Source organism: Erpetoichthys calabaricus, chromosome 7 (genome assembly GCF_900747795.2).
Source record: "Erpetoichthys calabaricus chromosome 7, fErpCal1.3, whole genome shotgun sequence".
NCBI classification, from domain to species: domain Eukaryota; kingdom Metazoa; phylum Chordata; class Cladistia; order Polypteriformes; family Polypteridae; genus Erpetoichthys; species Erpetoichthys calabaricus.
Genome location: NC_041400.2, coordinates 30681921 through 30703370, shown reverse-complemented (window position 1 = coordinate 30703370; position 21450 = coordinate 30681921).

Here is a 21450-nt window from a genome sequence, read left to right as displayed (position 1 = left end):
AGTGCTAGGTATCAGGGTCTGCGGCACATTGGTATTGTTTCTTGCACTGTTATTATTTTTTTTTAATCTGATAATGTCCAAGATGGCCAACATCATAATGTCACAGGTTGTAGTCATATAGCAAGAAGGATATAGCCATGTGATGAGTATGTAACAGTATTAGTGTACTAGTAACAGCGCACTGCAGAATACACTTGATGTAAGCATTCATAGCTTTCATTCTATTTCTCTGTACATTTAGCATTCGTTTGCTCAGAGGATAATGCGCTTGCCGCTTCCTGAGTAGCTCTTCTTTTCTAGCAGCCCACTTCTTCTCTTCTTTCATCTGCATCTTTTCGCATTAAAACTGATTAAGTCCAGTGTTTGTGTTGCAATTACTTAGTACGTTTTCTTTAATTTTTCACTTAAGCTGGCACTTAAGTCTTCAATCTGCCTCAAGAATGAATTAAGATATGAAGAGGTAGTGGAAATGATGGCGAAGGTGGTAGGGATGAGAACAGAGCCCGTACACATGTGCCGCTGGCCACCCTGCTAGCCACTGCCGAGAGTTGATTCTACAATAAAATAAAATAAAAATAAAAAGGAATAACCTTGGAGGTCAATCATCACCCGAAAGCAGATAATAGACGTCATGTAGTATTTGTGTACCAAATTTGAGGTCAATAAGTGAAATGGTTTGCTAGGTAAAGGTGATTTAAAATCCTGGACAGACAAACAGACAGCCACAGTAGCGTATTATATAAGAAGATGGTCACACTGTCTTGGTGGACACTGTTCTATCTGTCTGGAATCGTGGTCTGTTTTACAGCTTTTCTGATTTTTTGAAAAAACCACAGTCTGCTATTCTGATGTTCAAATACTTTCATATTCTGAAAGATGTTTTCTATCACTTTCTGTATTTTTGAACACCTATTTTGATTTTGTAGTTATGGTAGTCCTGTTTTCCTTGTTTGATTGATGCTTTTGTTTCACTTTTCTCAGCACTGTGGTGTTTTTAATGCTCTCATAGGAGCTAGTTAAAATAGGCAGGAGCTCATACTGACTCTGTTACAGTTAAGCTCTATATAGAACTTCTGTTCACTTCTGTTTTTCATGCAAGTGATATTGCCTGTTCAGGCTTTCCACCATAGGCTGATTCTCTATTCATATCTTCATGTTGCTACCAAACTTCAGGTGATTTAGTGGCACATTTATCTTGCATTTTTTTTATTATATTTATTTTTACATGTTGGCTGGTCATAATAGTAGATTTCATTGTCCTGTTTCGACTTAAGGAAGCATCAGCATCTTATTTAGTCATAACTTGTTGCTTTGTAACTCTCCCCCACCATAACCAAGGAGGAGCGAAAGCTTTAGATTAGTCAACAAATTTCAGTCTCCAGTTTTCAACAGATCTTGATATTTTAGGGTCCCCGATACCAAAAACATTGATATCTCGATGATGGGTGTATGTCTGTACGTCTGTGTGAATGTGAGGCACTGTGGAGGAACCCTCAAATACCATAATTCTGCAATTAATTATGAATTCTTCTCATCAGTTGCTATCGTAATGACCTATTTTATGATCAGAAAGATCAGCATCAGAGCGGTAAATAATTAATGTAATGTCTTAGAATAGTTTGGGTAACTTGGTTCCTATGTCACAAAGCCTACTGTTACTCACATCTGAATTTTTTAAATTTATTTTGTGCATAGAGCTTAAAAGAAAGCAGTACTTGCTGTCTGCTGTGTGAGATCCATTTATCTGTCACTCTGTTCATCTTCATGTAATTAAGGAGTTCTCGGTTACCCACTTCGTCTGGCTGATTTAACTACTGGGTGTTTATTAGTTAAGCTGTAGTTTTGAAAATGTCACTTTATCCCAATTTGTCTTTTACCAAGTGTGGAAACAATTTAAGCAATGGCGTATGTAAATGATTTGTCTTGTGCTAAATCATCTAGAATTTGAGCAAATTGTCTTTCGATTTTAAGCAATTTATCTTGTCCTAAGTCATTTAGAATTTAAGCAAACTTTCTTTCAATTTTAAGGAATTTATCTTGTACTAAATCATTTAGAATTTAAGCATTTTTTTTAATTTCATGGAATGTGTCTTGTATTTGTAAATTTAAATTTAGCCATCAGATGTTCATCAGGGAACATGCACAGCTTGTATTCTTAAGGTCTCTTACTTATCAAGCATGCATGCAATCAATTTGTTTGTGTTTTATATTTGTAATTCTTTTAGTCAGCCTTGCAGAGATCTGTTTTCATTTTGTGTCAGAAAAAGAAAAATTAAATCCACTGTGATTCAATGTTGTATGACAATAAAGTGTGAAAACTTCCAAGGGATGTGAATCCTCTTACAGGTACTGTATCTCTAAATTTGTATTCACCTATTATATCTCAGCCTTGGTTCCTCCTCTGGCTGGCGTTTAAAGTCGTGTTTTCTTTCTTTGTTGTTTAATTTTGAGCCGTTGAGGGATGTTGATGTTATTTGTGCTTATTGTCTGCCTTTTTATGTTGCATGTGTTTTGTAGTTGGTCCCCAAGGGGCGGGGCCACCTGCCAATCACTGCTAGGAAGTGCCCTCTGCTCGATACACTCCACAGTTCCTGGCAGCTCCTTTTGGATGCTTTAGGGGGTGGTGAGTTTCCTTGTGCTTTCTGCTGAGTTTATGCTTCTTGTGATTTTTCTGGATTTTTCACCTCCTGCTCTATTTTTATAGGCAGGCCTTAGATTGCTGTTTTGGGATTTTGTTTGCCTTGGATTGCTTTTCCTGACCACTTCTTTATGACTTTTGTGCTCTATGGAGCTTCACAGTGTAACAGAGAAATTTGTGAGAATAAAACTTCTTATTTTATAAAGACACTGCATTTGCCCTCATATCTAGCTAGGGTCTGACAGGCTATTCCCCTTTAGTGGACATTTTTGGAATGTTTTTTGGAACTCCTAGTGAAGAACTGAAAGTGCTTTTGTTAGCTACAACAAGAAAGTGTAGGTTCTAAATTATCAGCACCCTCCAGTGTCATCTGTTTGATGTGCCAAAAGTTCCCAGATTGTCATATCTCCTTTTATTGTCTCTATGACATTTCATTCTTTACCTTCTTGACATTTCATTTACTTTGATTTAGTTCTCATTGGGACTAAAATGAAAATATTTGAAATCTTAGGCAATTGAGTTGTATTTATCTTGCATTTCATTGTGTAATTATGCATATTTTCTGTGAATCATTATGTAAATTTAAGACTGAAGGAGCTCAAGGGAGCAGGCTTGTATGATGTGGGCAATGTCTGCTTATGCAAGTAGATGTTATCATCTGTCACCATATCATTTTGGAGATGTCACTTTAATTAACCTCAACTCTAACAAGCCATCACTGTTTCCAATATGCAGTACAAAATGACCTCGAGAAATCAAGAACATGTCTCTCCAAATTGGAGTAATAATCCATGACATCATCCCTCAGGCTGTGATTTTTAATTCTCTTTGTATTACAGGATTCTGTCATATAAAACTTTGGCTGTCATACATGTTATTGAAATAAGTGTTTTTCCCCTAAATAACTAATTTCATTTTTAAACAGTGAGTATTCACACTGCACTTTCAAATGTTTTATAGAATATCCTCTTTTTTATTGTGCAATGTGTTAAATAGTATAGCATACAGCATCATACATTAATGCATACCACTTTATCAACTTATTATAAATATTTTATTAATCAGTTAGTATCAATCAGTTAGCATCCACATAAACATATAGATCTTACTCTCACACACCAAGCCGCAGTGGCGTGTAATGAAATGATGCTGAGTTGCCATTTTATCAAGACGGCCTGCTAGTTTCAGTTTTCCCCTTGCATGCATTTTACTGAAAGTGTCAAGGGATTGTTCAGGAGAAGAAAAACGAAGAGCTAAAGTTAAATTTTTAAGAAGAAGTCTAATCTGATTACATAGTGGTACAAAAGTTGTTATTATGTCAAAACACAATCACCTCCACCAAAGAAAAGGCTTTATAATTACATATCTCATATTTACAAACTTTCTGGCTGCCTCAAGATGGCACATGTCAAGCTGCTGTTCTAGAAAAGGACAACGCAGAGTACAAAAGTCTAATCGATAATTCAATGATGATGAAAATCATGGAGTATATGGGATTACTGGGATGCACAGCATATACGTTGTGATGGACGGCCGGCTACAGACTCCGGTCGCCACCCCCAGGCCGCCAGGAGGAGCCCTCTGGACAGCAGGAACGTGCCCCGAGTTCCAGCAGGGCCTCATGGACTTTGTAGTGTTTATACACAGCCCTGCTGGATACCTTGGGGGCCACCGGGAGTCGCTGTAGGGGGGCTAGTGGGCTCTTATGTGCCCTATAACCCGGTAGTGCGTCATCATCACGTGACAGGAAGGAACAACGTGCTCCCGGGCTGAAGAAAAGGACTGTTTACCCTGACCCGGAAGGAATAAGGACTTGTGGGTTTGGACAGGAACCACTTCCAGGTCAGGGGATATAAAAGGACTGTGGGAAAGCCCAGACACTGAGCTGAGCTGGGAGGTAGGAGGGCGAAGTGTCTGGGCGAGGAGGATTGGTATTTGTATTTGGAGAATTATTGTAGTTTATGAGTGTGGAGTGGAGGGTGCTTTGTGCACAGTTTAATTATAAAACAAATAATTATTATACTTTCACCTGGTATTCAGAGTGGTACCTGAGGGTTCAAGAGGTGGACCACGCCTCTATCTGCTACAACGTTTATTGAACAAATTATTAAGAACACCTGTACACCTGTTTATCCATTCAATTCTCTAATCAGCCAATCAAATGGCACCAGCGCAATGCATAAAATCCTGCAGATACAAGTCAGGAGTTAATGTTCACATCAATCACCAGAATAGAAAAACAATGTGATCTCAGTGACTTCAACCATGGCACAATTGTTGCTGTCACACAGATGGTGCAGACAGATTTTGGCACCAACAGGAGGAATCCATGCACTCAGCCTGCCTTGTGTCAACAGTCTAGGTTGGTGGTGGAGGTGTAATGATGTAGGTAATGTTTTCTTAGCACACTTTGGGCCCATTAATACCAAACAATCATTGCTGGAGTGCCAAGGCCTATTTGAGCATTGTTGCTGATCATTTTACCCAGCTTCTAATGGTCACTTCCAGCATGATAATGTATCACATCATAAAGGAAATGTCATGTCAAACTGGTATCATGAACATAACAATGACTTTAGTGTTCTTCAGTGACTTTCCCAGTCCACAGTATCTGAATCCATTAGAAGGAATGTGGCAGAACAGGAGATTTCACGGCATGAATGATCAGCTGACAAAGTTGTGTGATGCATTTATGTTAACATGGACTAGAATGTCAAAGAAATGTTTCAATATCTTGTAGAATGTATGCCTGGAAGAGTGACACTGTTTTGGAGCAAATGGAGGCCCTACCCTTAGTACAGTTGTCCTAAGAATTTGCTTAGTGAGTATATGTGGTAAAAATGGATATATTGTTCAAAGTCAGTGAGGGACAAGGCACCCAAGATGGCAATGGACGAACCTTCAAGCAAGAAAGAGAGAGTGAGCGTGATTGGCGGTGGCAAAGCATCTTTTTATGCCGATGTATGAAGGCATAGGCTGCTTGGGTTGAGTGTATCCTGTCAAGTGTGCAGCCCCAGAAGTGATGCCTCCATGAATAGCAATATAAGAAGCCATTGAATGCTTTGCAAAGACAGTTGAGGGCAAATTCTTGAGTTTATGCTAAGAGAAGCACTGTGATGGACTGGCAGAATGCCACAAGATGATCTGACTAAAATGTCTGACAATACAGTATATATGAAAGACACTAAATGACAGATAGTAATAATAGACGGACGGACGGGCGGGCGGGGGGACGGATGGACAGATAGATAGATAGATAGATAGATAGATAGATAGATAGATAGATAGATAGATAGATAGATAGATAGATAGATAGATAGATAGATAGATAGATAGATAGATAGGAAATGAATTAATCCTAAAAGAAATTGTAAGAATTGCGGTGCCATCATATGACAAAGAACAATGGAAAGTATATTCAAGGCCATTATAAAGTACAAGCAACAACTTAGTATCCTGAACTGGAAGGAGCTTGAACAAAAAAGAGGATGGATGAATGGCCATGATATGAGTAGAACTGTTTCTGTTCTTGTACCTGATGATGCAGATCCTCCATGCAACACTTCAGACTAATAAACATGATCAGTTAATATGTAACTTTCTGAAACTCACTAAATCCAATGCAGGTTTGGGTGGGTCAGAGCCTAGCCCCCAGAGCACTGGGTATTAGACAAGAACTGATGCTGAACTTGACACCTGTCCATTGCAGGGCCCCAGATTAAACACATTAACAAATAATGTAGTCGTGTATTAATGCCACACTCCCTCTTTCATGAATGATGATGCCAAAATGTTCAATTGATGCATTTTATTTTTTTTTCAGAGGCCAGAAGCATAGCCATGAATTAATTTCTAGGGAGAATGAGAAAGTACATGATCAATCAGTTGGAACTGTCATAAAATATATTACTTGGGCATTTCAAACCCAAAATCCTCACAGCTACTCCTGTCTTAGAGGCCCATGAATTTATTCAACAGTCTCTATCAAAATACAAAGGAAGAGTCACTTGAGTCCACATGTCTTGAGTTGCAAGTTTGTCAAAATTCAAATTAAACTATTGTGACAAATCCTCAGGTTGGAGAAAAGGAGATTGGTTTGTTAGCCAGGAAAGCCACGAATGCGAAATGAGAATTGTTGATGAAGAGCTGCTGCTGCTTCTGCTGTTTGGAGTGCAGCCTAATTCCTCAGGGACCAGGAAGAAATTTGTCACTCCGGGGCGTCTTGTAAGTGCTGTGCCTGCACCTCCTGCTAACCTGAGCTTCTTATTGAGTGACTCATAAGTGCATCTTGTTTTATTTATAAAGTGCAGTAAATCAGTAAGTGAACTGTCTTCTGCTGGGCTAATCTCATGATTTTTCACTCCTTTTGTTAAACAAAGTTATCAGTCTACCTGCTCCTCAAGTGAAAAACAGACAACTTCTACAAGTTTTCCCCTCCATAGCCATTGATCAGTGTAGATGTCTTGCAGCTGGGGTGTACGACTTTATAAGACAAAGAGCTGCTGGTCCACTCTTTGCATCTGTCTGCTAATGCAACTTTGAGTCAGTTCATCTGTAAAAAGACCTAACCCTCAACAAGGTGCCAGTCCATCACAGGGTAAACACATATGCACACACTCTTGATCATTCATACCAGGCCAGCATAGAGTACTCAATCAACCTAATCATCATGTCTTTGGATTGTGAGAGGAAATCCAGCCAAGCATGAGGAAATGTGCCAAGTCTACACGGACAGTGGCTGGGATAGGCTCTCATGCAGCCAGGCTAACAACTGTGCCACCATGCTGCTCCAGTTCAATGAAACATATTATAGAATGCTCTGCCAAAGCCTAAGACACATTGTATGAGAGATTCTTGAACAATTTTGGCTGACAAATCTCCAATCTTGAAACTCTTTTCAAGCTGAACAGGAGTGTAGAGTATTTTGGGACAGGTGAAAAGCAAAGCAGGATTTAAAGTATTCTGCCTAGTTAGAAAGTGCAGCTTTTGATTCCAATTGGAAAATAACCTTGAGCTTAGTGATAATGATTCAGTAACATTTTCTATGTTTTGAGAAGCTGTAGAAATGTTAGCGTGCTCAGTCAACAGAGCCATGTGTTGTTAGTAAGAAAAAATAGGAGGGCAGAGGAACTGCCTTTTATTAAACTTGTGTAAAAAGCTCAGCTCAGTTGCCAAATGGACATGCAAAAGGGGCCGAGCTGCTGAAATGGACACTTTCGTGGAGTGTTCTTTCTGTTGCTGCTATAGACATTTTCATGGAGTTCTCTGGCTGGCAATAAATATTTCTGTTTTCATTTCTCAATTGAAGATCTATAATCTGTAACTATGGAACTGGAACATCTGTGAATGTACATCACCATCTTGCTATTGGTAATTGGATTGAATTAGGACTTTACAAGGTAGTATACTTTATCTTTTATATTTGCTGCTATTGGATTTGATGCATGATCAAGAATGATAATGTTTAAGTGAAGGCTTTAAAGTTGTCATCTCTGTCCGATCATTACTAATGAACCGAGAAGCCCAACCCTGGGACTTGGTAACTATCTACCTCAAAACGTCTGCACACTCTTATGACATGTGGAGAAGACCAAAAGCACTTCGGAATAGCTGTGTGCTGCATTCATCTTGAGATTCCTGATAAAGCCTGTTTGTGAATGTATGTGCTCAAAGATTCTTTAATACAAGCTAAGTATAAAATGATTTTTTGTGTTGTGATTGATTGGTAGAGTTGCGGTTATTGTTGTTATACAACCAGCAGCCATACCACCTACACTTCAAAACAGATCATCCTTCTGCAGCTGAGCATGTTCAGGCAGTACTTGGGTGGGAGACCATCTAGGAAATGCTTGAGTCGCTGCTGGAGCAGGTGTTGGTGAGGCCAGCAGGAGGCGCTTACTCTGTGGTCTGATTGTGGATCCCAGTGCCCCAGTGCAGTGATGTGGACACTGTGCTGTAAAAATGGTGCAGTCCTTCAGATGAGACTTAAAACTGTGGTTCTAAATCTCCTTGGGCATCCTTTCTTAAGCAGTAGGGTGTATCCCGATGTCCAGGCTAAATTGCCCACCATGGCCTAGTCATTCTGGCCCTCTAATCATCCTGTCTCTAATTATTATTATGATTTTGTTATTGTTGTAGCTTTGAGGAGGCAATGTAAGCGTAACAAGTTTCCACGATGCAATTCCCAACATTGAACCTGGTCCATGCAAAGAGCTAGTGCTCTGTCTGAGTACTCCAAGCCTGTCTTCCTTGAAGATCTCTATATAAGCACTATATCTGAATAATTTGAGTTCAAATTAATTTAAATGACTTAAATAATTTTATGATACATTATATTGCTGGAACTAGCATGGCTAGAGGGCACATAGCAGCCAGCACTTTGGAGGCCCATATCTTTTGGTAAAAACCATTGGCCTGGCTCTGAGGTCAGCAGTGAGCCTCCAGAATGTTCCTGGCCTGGATCAGCTTACAAAATTGGGGAACGTGAGCGCAGATGGTGTTACCTCTGACAACAAGTGAGCATTGCAAGTTGGAAATGGTGGCGTGAACATGAAGACAAGCAATGCACAAGACAGATGAGCAAGTGATACTACATGGGGGGAGCCAGGAAAGGTCATGGCAGTTTTGAAACATAGTTTTGGCTGCAGATTACTGGATAATTATCTGTGTAATTTGGTCTACTAAAATAATTTTACTTTGGATTGGTCAGAGGTGCCTTAAGGGAGACATATTTCTCCTAGTTTTGTATACTGTATTATGAGACCTGCAAATTCTTCATATTCATAAGTCAGTTTATCAACAAATCAAATGTTGAAGAACCCATTTACTGGTGCTTTATAAGCATAATGAACACCAAAAGGAGCCTTAGGTAAGGTCTTGTAAATTAAAGGGAAATGATTTCTATTTGCAGTACCTACACTAAAGTGTTACCATGTCACGATCTTGTGTTTTTAACGATGCCGGCATTTTGTTTTTTAAGATTTCATAGGCACCATTATTTGTGTCTTTTTGAGCCATAATGCGTACTTTGGTCTTGTTGCTGTGATGTTGTGTGGCTGCTATGATTTGTGACCTGTGACATCACAGAGCCCATAATATATAAAATGGCAGCTTGCATTAAACAGTGTCTGAACTTTAAGTGCAGTAATTAAGGGAAAGACCTCATAAGAGACAATAGTGTTTCAGGAATCAATCAAAAAACCTTCTGGAAGTCTTTGTGGTTTTGACCTTTGTTTTACTTTGACTTTTACTTTGGTATTGACCTTGAACTATTGGTGAAAGAGCTAAAGACATTTGTGTATTGACTGTAACAAACACAATGATTTATTTTACCCTTAAGGAAAGACCACCTTAGAGATCTACCACTTAATATTCTTATACCTGCCCAATAGGACAAACAGTCCACTCATGCTAAAGTGAGCAATGGCTCTCCTCAGTCATGTTCTGGAAAACATAAGCTGCAAAAGTTGATGGATGAATTAAATCATTCATGAAATATATTGAAGAACATTAAAATACAGTACTTTAAAGTATGTCTTATTTCTTTTTAGATATTTTCACGTTTTTTAAGATTTCTTAGAGTTGTTTCTATACAGGTTAAAAATCCCCATCCATTGATTCTCTGAACCTGCATTTTTTATTATAGAGTTGAGTTGAGCTGAAGGCTTTCCCAAGCAGGTAAGAAACAACTCTGGACAGGTTACTAATTCTTCAAAATGCATATTCACTAACACACCCAGCTGACTAATTTTTAAATGTGTTTTACTGGCATGGAGGAGTGTGACTCCATTTCAAAGTACAGTGGAACCTCGGGTCACAAACGTCTCGGACCACGTACAAATCGGGTTACAACCAAAAAGTTTGCCAAACTTTTGCATCTGTTCACGACCACTCACTCGGGTGACGAACAAGCCAGTTTCCCTTCTGGTTCGTACGCGCCGATGATTTCCGCACATGTTCAGTCTCTCCCTGTGCATTCCCTGTGCAGCGAGCGAGTGAGAGCGAGAGCGAGCGAAAGAGAGAGAGACCGCGCGCGAGAGAGAGAGCACGAGCGAGCATATATATTTACATACAGCTTGTACGGTCCGGAATGGATTAATTGTATTTACATACAATCCTATGGGGGGAAATTACTTCGGGTCACGACCAAATCGGCTTGCGACCAGAGTTTTGGAACGAATTACGGTCGTGACCCGAGGTTCCACTGTATGTGGAATCCCTCGGCAGAAGAGAATGCCATCTTAGCGTGTCACGTTTTGACAAATAGTTTCCTTTAATTACCATTACCTAACTTTTTACTTTTTATTAGATTGTGTGTTTTTGGTTCCCATATTAAATAAACACATTTCAAATCTGGGGACTGTGTATTCTCCCATGGATGAGCACTAGAGTGATAAACTTTTGCAAATGTAGTTCTTCCTTAGGTGAGTCACTTACTGCTTGATGTTTGCTGCAATATGTGATGAGCACAGAAGCATGTCATGCTCTCTCCTATTTGAATAGGTCTCATCTAGCTTAATAAAGTTCACCCCTATCCACCATTCAAGTTCTTTTTTACTTTTGATATGAGGCCAAATAGCTAAAAAACAAACAGAAACAGAATCATCTGCATGTGACAAGCTACGTTACAACTCACCTTGAGTGTGTCATGGTGCTTTTTATGAGAAAAAAAGAAAAAGAAGTGAGAAAAAGAACAGGGAAAAGAAAAAAAAAGATCCTAAAAGCAAACAGGAGAACACATGCTGCAAATATGAAACATCCACCTATGATGAGTTAAGATGGAAAAGGTTGAAATATTAATTAAACAGAAAATGGAAGATGACATGTCTTCAATTTACAAAACGAGCAAAGGTCAAAATGCTGAATCTTTCCTATGTGTCATTGCAGCCAAATTACTAAACAAAGAAATAGTCAAAATTGCACAATTTGTGAAATCACGAAGACTATAACTTATATAGACACTCTCAAAGTTTGTAGGTTTCCATTCAATCTCAAACAAACAAAAACTTCATAACCCTTGACCTTTATATCCTCTATTCAGTGATATTACGGGTCATGACTTCTAGTTGTCCTGCATAGTCCTACATAAGCTAAGTCAATAATGTCAGCACCCACAAGAAACAAAATGGTGTTACAGTAAAATATTTGAAATTTTTACCAATTTTAACAATTGCCTTCAGCACCAAATAAACCTCAAATATGAATTCTCTATAGTATAAAACTCCCAAAAAGACATAAAGAACATGAAATAAATATTAAATAAATCCATTAATTATTAATCAAAAACAGAATTGTAACTCCACCTCCTGGCCTCAATCAGCTACAATAGCAAAAGACTTGGAAATAACTAGCAGAACCTTTCTATCAAGGTAGTAAACGTTCCAGAGGCACAATGCAGTCCATATGACCTTCCATTTCTCAGTAGGAAACACTAAAACTAAGCTGAAAATTAAATCTGTAAAATTTTGACATCAAGTTCAGAATCTTGTGTTATAAAGTGACATAAATAACAGAGATAAAAATTTGGGGTGCAAACTTGGTAACCCAGTATAATTTGACAGTTGTGAAGAATAAATTTGCAATTAGTGATATCTTTACATACACGATTTCAAACAACAGAAGTAGGCCACTGGTTTGCTGGTTTATGAAGGAAGCTGGTAGGAGAGAACGAGTCCAGGAGAATGGACACTGGGGATGACGTCAGTGATGGTAGGGTCATCAGTCACCCGGTCTGCGGAGGGAGAAAGAGAGAAAGGATCAGAGAACAGTGCCAAACCCTGGTTTGGTGGGTAATTACATTTATTAAAGTCCATAAGCTGTCTTCCATGCGCATGCACGTCACAATATGAATATCTACACATTTCTGATTCTTTATTCAAAACATTTACCAAATTACATGTAAGAAATGGACATGCTCTTTAGTCTATTTAGGGTTCTTAACATCTTCTATTGCTCTTATCATTTTTAAATGAGATGGTGTACAGAAATGAACAAAATAATCCAGATGGAGTCTAAATAGCACATATGCGAATCTGAGCATAGTGTTGGCTGATTTACATTCAGAAGGTTTTTGAAATAGCATTTATTTTATTTTTGCATTTTGTGCACCTATTTCTTCAACCTGTACTAGTTGCAGCACTGTAAAGGTTTGCTTTCTCCTTAGGAGCTAGTGTAATTAAACAGGCACTCAGTTCTGTATACACAATGACTAATGGACTGAAATAAACCCTTGCAGGTTTGTCCATAAAGCTTTTAGAATAAGCTCCTTTTCTGTGTTAGGAATAGAGTCCAATAGGAATTTCAGCACCATGTTCATTAATTTATGTATGTATGTATGTATGTATGTCTTCCTGTCACTACTAAAGTCCAGTTGAAGGTTGTGGAACATTTTGTGCATCGTAATATATATTTATATATTATTTATTTATTTACTATGGCTGATCATGATACAATTTTGTCTTGTTTAAAACTGATTTAACCATTTTAATTTAAAAAAACAGTTTCCTCATTGTTTTCTTACTTCTGAGAACTTTGAAAATGGGCATCGGCTATGTCCAATATCAGATGTTCTCCTATGTTTAAATTAACAGAATTCCCTTATTAATTTTGAACTTGTAAGTGAAAATTAGTGGCCTCTAACACTCACCTGTATAGTTAAACAGGACTGAACATTTAGTATTAACCTAATTGTAGGCTTCAGGACAACAGCAGCAGACTAGAAGCAGAAAAGTTGTGAGAAAAAATGGGAGACAATTTAGATGAGGCCATTAATTTGGAGATAGAATGGTTCCATAATTCAAGAAATATAGAAAGACAAACATACATCAAATTTTAAAAAGCTGTTGGAAAAGTATTTCACACAAAAAAGACATTGCTTATTAAATAGGGGCTTTACTTTTATTGTGGAGGAGTTAATTATTATAGAATTAACCTCCTACAGTTACAAGAAAGTGGAAAACATTCATTAACTAATATAATCCAGGTACTGTGTGGGCGTTTAAACCTCAACATGTTAAGATTTGCTTTGAGATAATGGTAGGCAATTAACTGTTATTATATGCATTGACTTCTACTGGTTAAAAATGGAAATTTGCATGATTGTTAAAAAATTCTCAATAGATTTAAAATCAATCAGTTGGTGGTGTACTGGTGGTGTTATTGAACAGGTAAATAACCCACCCTAAAATCTCGGTAGGAATATTACACTGAAGGAATTATGTTCAAGATGGCAGAATCTCTGATGGTTCATCAGCTTAAACTGGGATGCATGTGTTTGAAATGATAGACTGTGGAACCGAGGTGGGGGATGAGGGGGGGACCACCCCGTTAGTCTGTCATTAGTGGTAAGCAATTTGTGCAAAATTGAATGCACAGCCATACCTTGAGTTTCACATCACAAAAAGAATTTTAGATTTGCAAGCAGTGAAATGTGTGCCATTGGTCCAGGATGAATAGTCTTTAGAAATTTATAAATATATTTTCAGATGTTACATTTTATGTTGCCTATGAAGTGAGATTTGGATGACCAGGCAGTGGTGGCTTGGTACTTGTTTAGTTGTACTTTGTAAACATGACGAGAAATCTGAAATGAACTGATGACATTACATTTTTATTAAAGCAAAATATTGTATTTCTGAAGAAGCCAATGTGACTGTACACCTTCATACCATTACTAAGTATGCAAAACCACTCAGTGTTACACAGTTTTTGTGGGGTGATGTGTGCGCACACAATATGAAAAGTATTCAGAAAAATTTTTAAAATGCAAATTATGCAAGAGGGAAAAGGTGCAATGAAACAGAATGAAGCACCATTTTTTATAGTGCGTGCTCAGTTATTAAAGTTCATGTTATGACAGAAAGACGACGACTTTTTGAGTGAGTAAAAGTAGTTAGTAACTTTTACTGTTTATTGTTGTTAGATATTTATTCAAATCTGTTTTATGATAAGGAAATTCTAATTTTAGTTCTTGATGCTAGTAGTATGGAAAATAAAAATTTATGTATTAGCATAAATAGACATAAATGTAATTAACAGCTTCTGAAGCATTAGATTTAGCATAAATTAGATATGACAAGCAAATAAGATATGTCAAGCAAATAGTTAAATAAAGACATTAGTCATATTGCATTTTTTAGTTAAGCTTGAAGCAAAATTACCAATATTGGGAAACTTAGAAAGATAGAGCAGGAAGAGAATGATGTACAGAAACTACCCGAGGACAACAGAAGGGGGAATAAGGAGAACATCTGTTGTTTGAAGGCCAGGAAGCAAGGAATGATACCAATGACGGAATACAGAAAATGTTGATGGGTCATGGTAGACACATAAAGAAGCCAGCTGGAGTAGTGAGTCAGAATAGACAGCAATGGCATTGTTTCAAACGAGGTCAAGTTGATATAATCCATCCATCCATTTTCCAACCCGCTGAATCCGAACACAGGGTTACAGGGGTCTGCTGGAGCCAATCCTATCCAACACAGGGCACAAGGCAGGAACCAATCCCAGGCAGGGTGCCAACCCACCGCAGTAGTATATTCATGTCTTAACATAAATAAATACAGAAAAATATATAAGCATTAACCTTAGTGCAGATATTAATGCAAGTCAGGCCTGCCAAGCAAATCTATATTACTAACCGAGAATGCTAAACCGGATGATGGACGCAGGCACATCCGGCCATGGGCCGTAGCTGCAAAAAGACGTACTGCGCAGGCGTAAAAAGAGTCCGCGAGAGTCGGCTGAGGAGCCGAGAAAAGCGGACAAAAGAGGGCGGACAAAAGAGGCGGATGAGGGTCCGCGAGAGGCGCAGGCGCAAAAAGAGTCCGCAAGAGTCGGAGAAAGGCGGACAAAAGAGGGCGACAAAGGCGGATGAGGGGCCGCGAGTGGCGGACAAGACCACAGAAAAAAGGAGTGAGCACATACAAAAAGGAGTCACACAAGCACCGAAAAAAGGAAAAGGCACATAAAAAAGTACTCAACCGCGGGCAAAGCACAAAACACATTGCACACGAAACTAAACACAACAAAAAAAAGAACAGACGAGCGCACAACGGCAAGGCACGACCACCCCCCCCTACAGGCACGGGACGGGACGGGACACACACCAAGAGGGGGATTCAACAAGCCCATGGAAGACAAAAAAGAACACAAAACCACCCCACAGACCCTACAAGCAAGGGACGGGACACACACAAAGAGAGGGATTCAAACAAGACACAGGAACACAAAAAGAAAGAAGACGCTCGCGCAACAACAATCCCCCACACACATCCATAAGAAGTGACACCCAAAGCCACATAGTCTAAAGTGAACGTCGACACCTTCACACTAAGCAGCATGGGTGTCGGCGTAGGTGTCAAGCCCATGGGACACAAAAAGAAAGAAGACGCTCGCGCAACAACAATCCTCAACCCCCCCCCCCCCCTCAATAAGAAGTGACACCCAAAACCACATTTCTAAAGGAAACGTCCATATTAAACATACGTCATCTGAACACCTTCACACTAGGCAGCATAGGTGTGAGCATAGGTGTATCTCCTTACAATTAAGCACTATTAACCGTTCAACTGCAGAAAAGGATACATATTAACAGTGAGTGCGATCCTCCTTATTTCGCAAAGCGGTGGCAAATCAATTAAAACTACAAAATAGCGCGTCACAAATAATGTACATGCAACAACGCGTCAGTCAAACGCCACAAGCAAAACATGCCCGTCGCGGACATCAACGCCAGACACCTGCTAAATGCTTACGCCAGTTGGATGACAACGCCTTCAATAATGAATCCACTATTGAGGAAAATTCATTGGGATTAATGAATGTCATTTGCAATCATTGTCATTCACTTAACTTCCCAGAAGAAACAACTGGCAATACAAACAATGAATTTACACGTAGTTGTCAAAAGGGTAAAATTAGACTGCCTCCTTTACATATGATCACCACGGACCCAGTGTCATTGAAACAAAACCGGAATAAAGCTAGGTCAGAAATTAAAGACAGAGTAGAAAGCAAAGTAAAACGTCATAAACAGGTTGAACAAGGGGGCCACGCACATGGACAGCAGGTTACAGATAATGAAGACCGGAATTCAAAAGCTTGAAAAACATGAGCTCAACTGACAAAAGATACAAACTGAAACGAGAAAAACTACGGGGTCCGCAGTAGTCCAAAATGCACCGCGTAATAGTACGGACGAAGCTCTGTATTACCAGTGGGGGACTCCACAATGACACGGGCAAACGCTCCGTATTAAACGTGCGTCATCCGGACACGTAGCTGCCCAGCGGGCACGGGTTCAAAACGCCGGGGGTAGGCGAGCGAAGCGAGCAGGGGGCGGAGCCCCCTTGTGGTTAAATAAAAGCACATGCCATATTTCTTTTTAATTAAAACTTAGCAGCTAGCCACCAATAAAAACTAGCTTGAAGGCCAAGGAAGGGAAATGATAAGATAGAGAAAGCTCAAGAATGGAAGAGAGGGAATATCTCCCCGCCCAATACCAACCAAAAATAAGCGAAGCAGAGAAAATAAAGATGAACAATAGACATGTAAAAATACCGGTGGCCAGCTGCAGAAGGAAGTCAGGAGATAATAATGGTTCCCATGAAGAGAAGACAGCTAGCCAGGTGCAGGAGGGAGTCAGAAGTAACAGCGAATGAGCTGGTTTGAGCGAGGTCAGGATGATAAGAAATGATTATATAAACTGTGAATTTTGGCCTGTTCAGGGCTTAGTCTAATTTGGCCGTATTGGGTTGAGTCCATGTTATCGTTTTATTGCAATAAAGCTATATACTCTGTTTGCCTATCATATGTCTCCTAATAGCCTTCATTTCTGGTGAAAACCTCTTGGTGCGTCTTTTGCTCCGAAATTTTCGCCATGACAGTAGCAATTTTAAATCACTTTTAATGATCTTTGCAAAATTATTAAATGCCGCAACAATCTCTGTGTAGTAGAAATCACCACCAGGCCCCCTGTACTGCAGATGCTTTCTGTGGTCCATGATTGAAACCTCTACAATCCAATAATTGATAAATATGGAGTAGGTTTTGTAAAAAAAAAAATAGCAAAAGAGATTTCAAAATAAAATTTGTACCATGCTCCATACCATAGGTAAATTAAAGTATACATGGTAAATAAAGACGAACCCAAGAGAATTATGCTGTTGTGCTGATTTGGTGACCAGAAATATTTAAGTTGAAAGTCAAAAAGTAAGCCAGAAAACCTAAAATTAAGTATTGTGCTGTCATTGAATTTACTTGATGTCAAAACAACGAATCCATTATCACTACGCAACTCACCTTCCGAATGTACTTCAGCATTCCTCCTAACGGGTACAACACTGAACAGAAAATCTTCAGGCCATCCTTGGACTGTATGAACGCCAGTAAACGGCCAAGCTGTAAGGATATCAATTTTACAGTCTACTAGACGTTCAGCGCACAAACACGCTTCTGCCTTAGGCATTTCCATCACATCTTTGAGGAGGATTTTGCATGAGGACCTTAATTTCCATCCATACAAAATGATGGTGGTTGCAGGAACTCACTGAGAGACTGGGAGAGCCATAGAGAGTTGTGCACGAACATTCTGCAAACCGAGATGCCATCATCATGTGCAATGATGTGCTACTGGACTGAAGCCAACCCTCACGAACTTCATCAGAGACCCCTGCACAGTGAGCATCTTACAGATTGGTGTGCCGTTGCTGAATTTGGCATTGTAGGGCCTTACTTTTTTGCGGAGGGAGGAGCAACGGTCACCGTCACTTCAGAACATTACATTGAAATGCTAGGAAATTTATGTGGCCCCAGCTGGAAAAAATGGATGTGGTGTATATCTGGTTTCAACAGGATGAAGCAACAGCACATACGGCATGGAAATCCATGTACGTTTTGCGGGAGCTGACCTCCCTGCCCTGCAATGTCAGGTGGCCTTCATGTTTGCCTGATCTCACTCCATGCGATTTCTTCTCGTGGGGCTATCTCAAGTCAAAGGTATACACACATCGACCTGAAAACCTTGAAGCCCTCAAGGACGCTATTCACCATGAAATCAGTGCTATTCCCTTTGAAATGGCTGAATGAGTCGTGAGCGTTCAGAAATCGTCTCGAAGAGCTTATCGCTAATGATGGCAACCACCTTGAAGACATCATTTTTAAAACACAGTGAAAAAATCTTTTTTGTATACCCTTCCTTGTGTTGTAATGAAATTTATTTTATCTTGTAGCGTTTTTGTAGAATAAATGTTTGAAATGTGGCACTTCTTTTTGGCTCACCCTGTACAATGCTAGAGAACCATAGGCCTTCAGTGGTCCATTTTCACTAGTCACTGTGTCCTAGGATGAGTCCTCTTCACATCGCAGTTGAAAGATGAGTTAAAGAATTCCAAGAGATGCCCCATCTACCCTGTGTGACCAGTTGTGCTCCCAAAGCTGAAGAGCCACTTGCAGAAACATCAAGTCGACTACAGAGGGGTGCTCACGCAAGTAAGCCGAAACATTTTATCCATGTGACACAGAAACACTTCATGAGAAGTTGTAACAATGAAAACTGTAAATCTTTTCAGTGTTACTGAAATTTCACTTAATAGGTGAGGCTCAAAGTTTTTGATAATTCCTTGTACATATCAAAGTCTATACATGAAGGCAAAGAAGAATTTAGGAAACAATAGTTTATTCATCTTTGTCCTTCAACTGGGGACACCACATCCTTTTTTATTTCAAAGAAAGATGCATTGTTAAACCAATATTCAATCACAATTATGTCTATTTAATTTAACTAACCCACACATGTGCTATTTTAACAAAACTTGACTTCTGGGACAGGCTGCCTGACAATGCCCTGGATAAGCAGGTTAAGAAATGGACGGATAGATCTGAGACATGGTTGTCTTTACAGACCTAAGTCCATACTCTAGTATAGCCACTGTCTATGGAGTTGTCTTGATATCAGTGTGAATGTGTGCACTGGCAACTCTTCTCGCATTCCAAAGATGTATAAATTAATTTAACTTGTGTTTCTAAATTATCTTTGTCAGTGAGCCTGGGTGTTCACATATGCTGTGCTTTTCAGACTCTCCATTTAGAGATTTTGCAGAGTTGTATGACGTACTTGAGTGAGTGGAGAAGTTAATCAAAAGCAATAACCAAAGCAAGTCAAACACATGAAATGTTGAGTAAAGATTAAATAAAAAAACACTTAGCCTGAAGAAAGATGGGGTGCTCAAGAAGCCAACTTTCTTTAGCTGACAAATCTTTTCTTTATCAGTCAGTCGCTTAGTCCTGACCAAGATCACATGGTATGCTGGAGCCTAGCCCAGCTAGCATATGACGCAAGGTAAGGAACAAACCCTGGAAAAGCTTCTAGTCCATTGCAGGGTGAAAACACACACCCCAGTCACACGCTAGGACCAATTTAGTATCTCCAGTTCGCCTAACCTGCATGTCTATGGACTGTGAGAGGAAACCGGAGCCCCAGAAAGAAATCCATGTAAACACGGGGAGAACTTGAAAAATTCCATGCAGCAAGGACCTGGGACGCTCACCCTGTCCTCCTTACTGCATGGCGGTAGCACTACCACTGTGCCGCCCTACTTACTTTATTTTGAAACCAAAATGCAAATGACCTTGGAAATAAACAGTGTCAGGGGAATAACACATTAGATGGTGACGCCACCGGCAAGAGACATCCAAAAAAATAGCAACAATGGCCCAAAGTCACTTCTGTCCCAGCTGTTTGCTGTGTGTGTGCTTTCCTGTAAAATGCTGGTGTTTTGCCTGGTGATTCCAAAAAAGGCTTTGGGTCCCAACACTTGCTTAATACAATGGCTTTCACGCCTAGTCCAGTGTCACACTGCGCCTAAAGGGGTTTTTCCAACCAATTTCCCAATCAGTTGTACATTTTCTCTCAAATTTATTTAATTAATTACTTGATGTTTTTTCTTCTCTTAAGTTTGCTTTTCCAGAAGCAGAGTAGTTTGTGATTTACATTCATAAAGAACTTTTGAAATATTCACATTTGTGCCATAGTTTTAAGTTCTTCACTCTCTTTTGTTGTTTACTTCCATGTAAATGGAAGTTTGGCGATTTGGTCAAAAATTTGCTGTTGGGTTAAATTCAGATTCTGACTCTGTGATGTGCAAGACGTTGGGAAAAGTTGATTTTTGCCTGTATATGTTTGTGTTTGTGTGTGTATGTGTATGTGTGTGGGTGTGCATGTGCGTGTAAACCTATGTACAACTTACACAAAAAATTTCAAACAAGTTGCATTGTATTTGCCTTGTTACAGGCTTGAGGCTACTGTTCTTGGTCCAGGAGAGTTCAGTACTTATCTGCACACCTTTTTAAAATGGCATGGCCTGTGTCCAACAATAACTGCTGTATAAATTGTTTAATTATCCAGGAGCTTTGCATTCTGCTTCGTTTAGCCACAGGATGAGGCCTAAAGATTTACAAACTTTTTGTACCAGTTGTTTTTCAGACGCATAATTTATTTAACTATACGTTGTGTATAGCACAAGTCCCAGGTGCAAATGAAAGGTTTATTAAGTAAATACCTTCATTCTAACAGTGGCACAAGCACAATACAATTCTTTTCTTTTCTTTCTCTCTCTTTCTTTGTTCTCCTCCACTCCTCTAGGCTGAGCTTTGCCCGTCCTCCATACTCGACTCCAATTCCATAGATGAGATTAAGTGGCTTCTTTTATCTCGGACATGTGAGGACTTGCATTGCTAGGGCGTAGCCCATTTTAAGTACTTCCACTTCAAATGGAAGCCACACAAAATTGGGATTACTAATCCCAGTAGCTTCC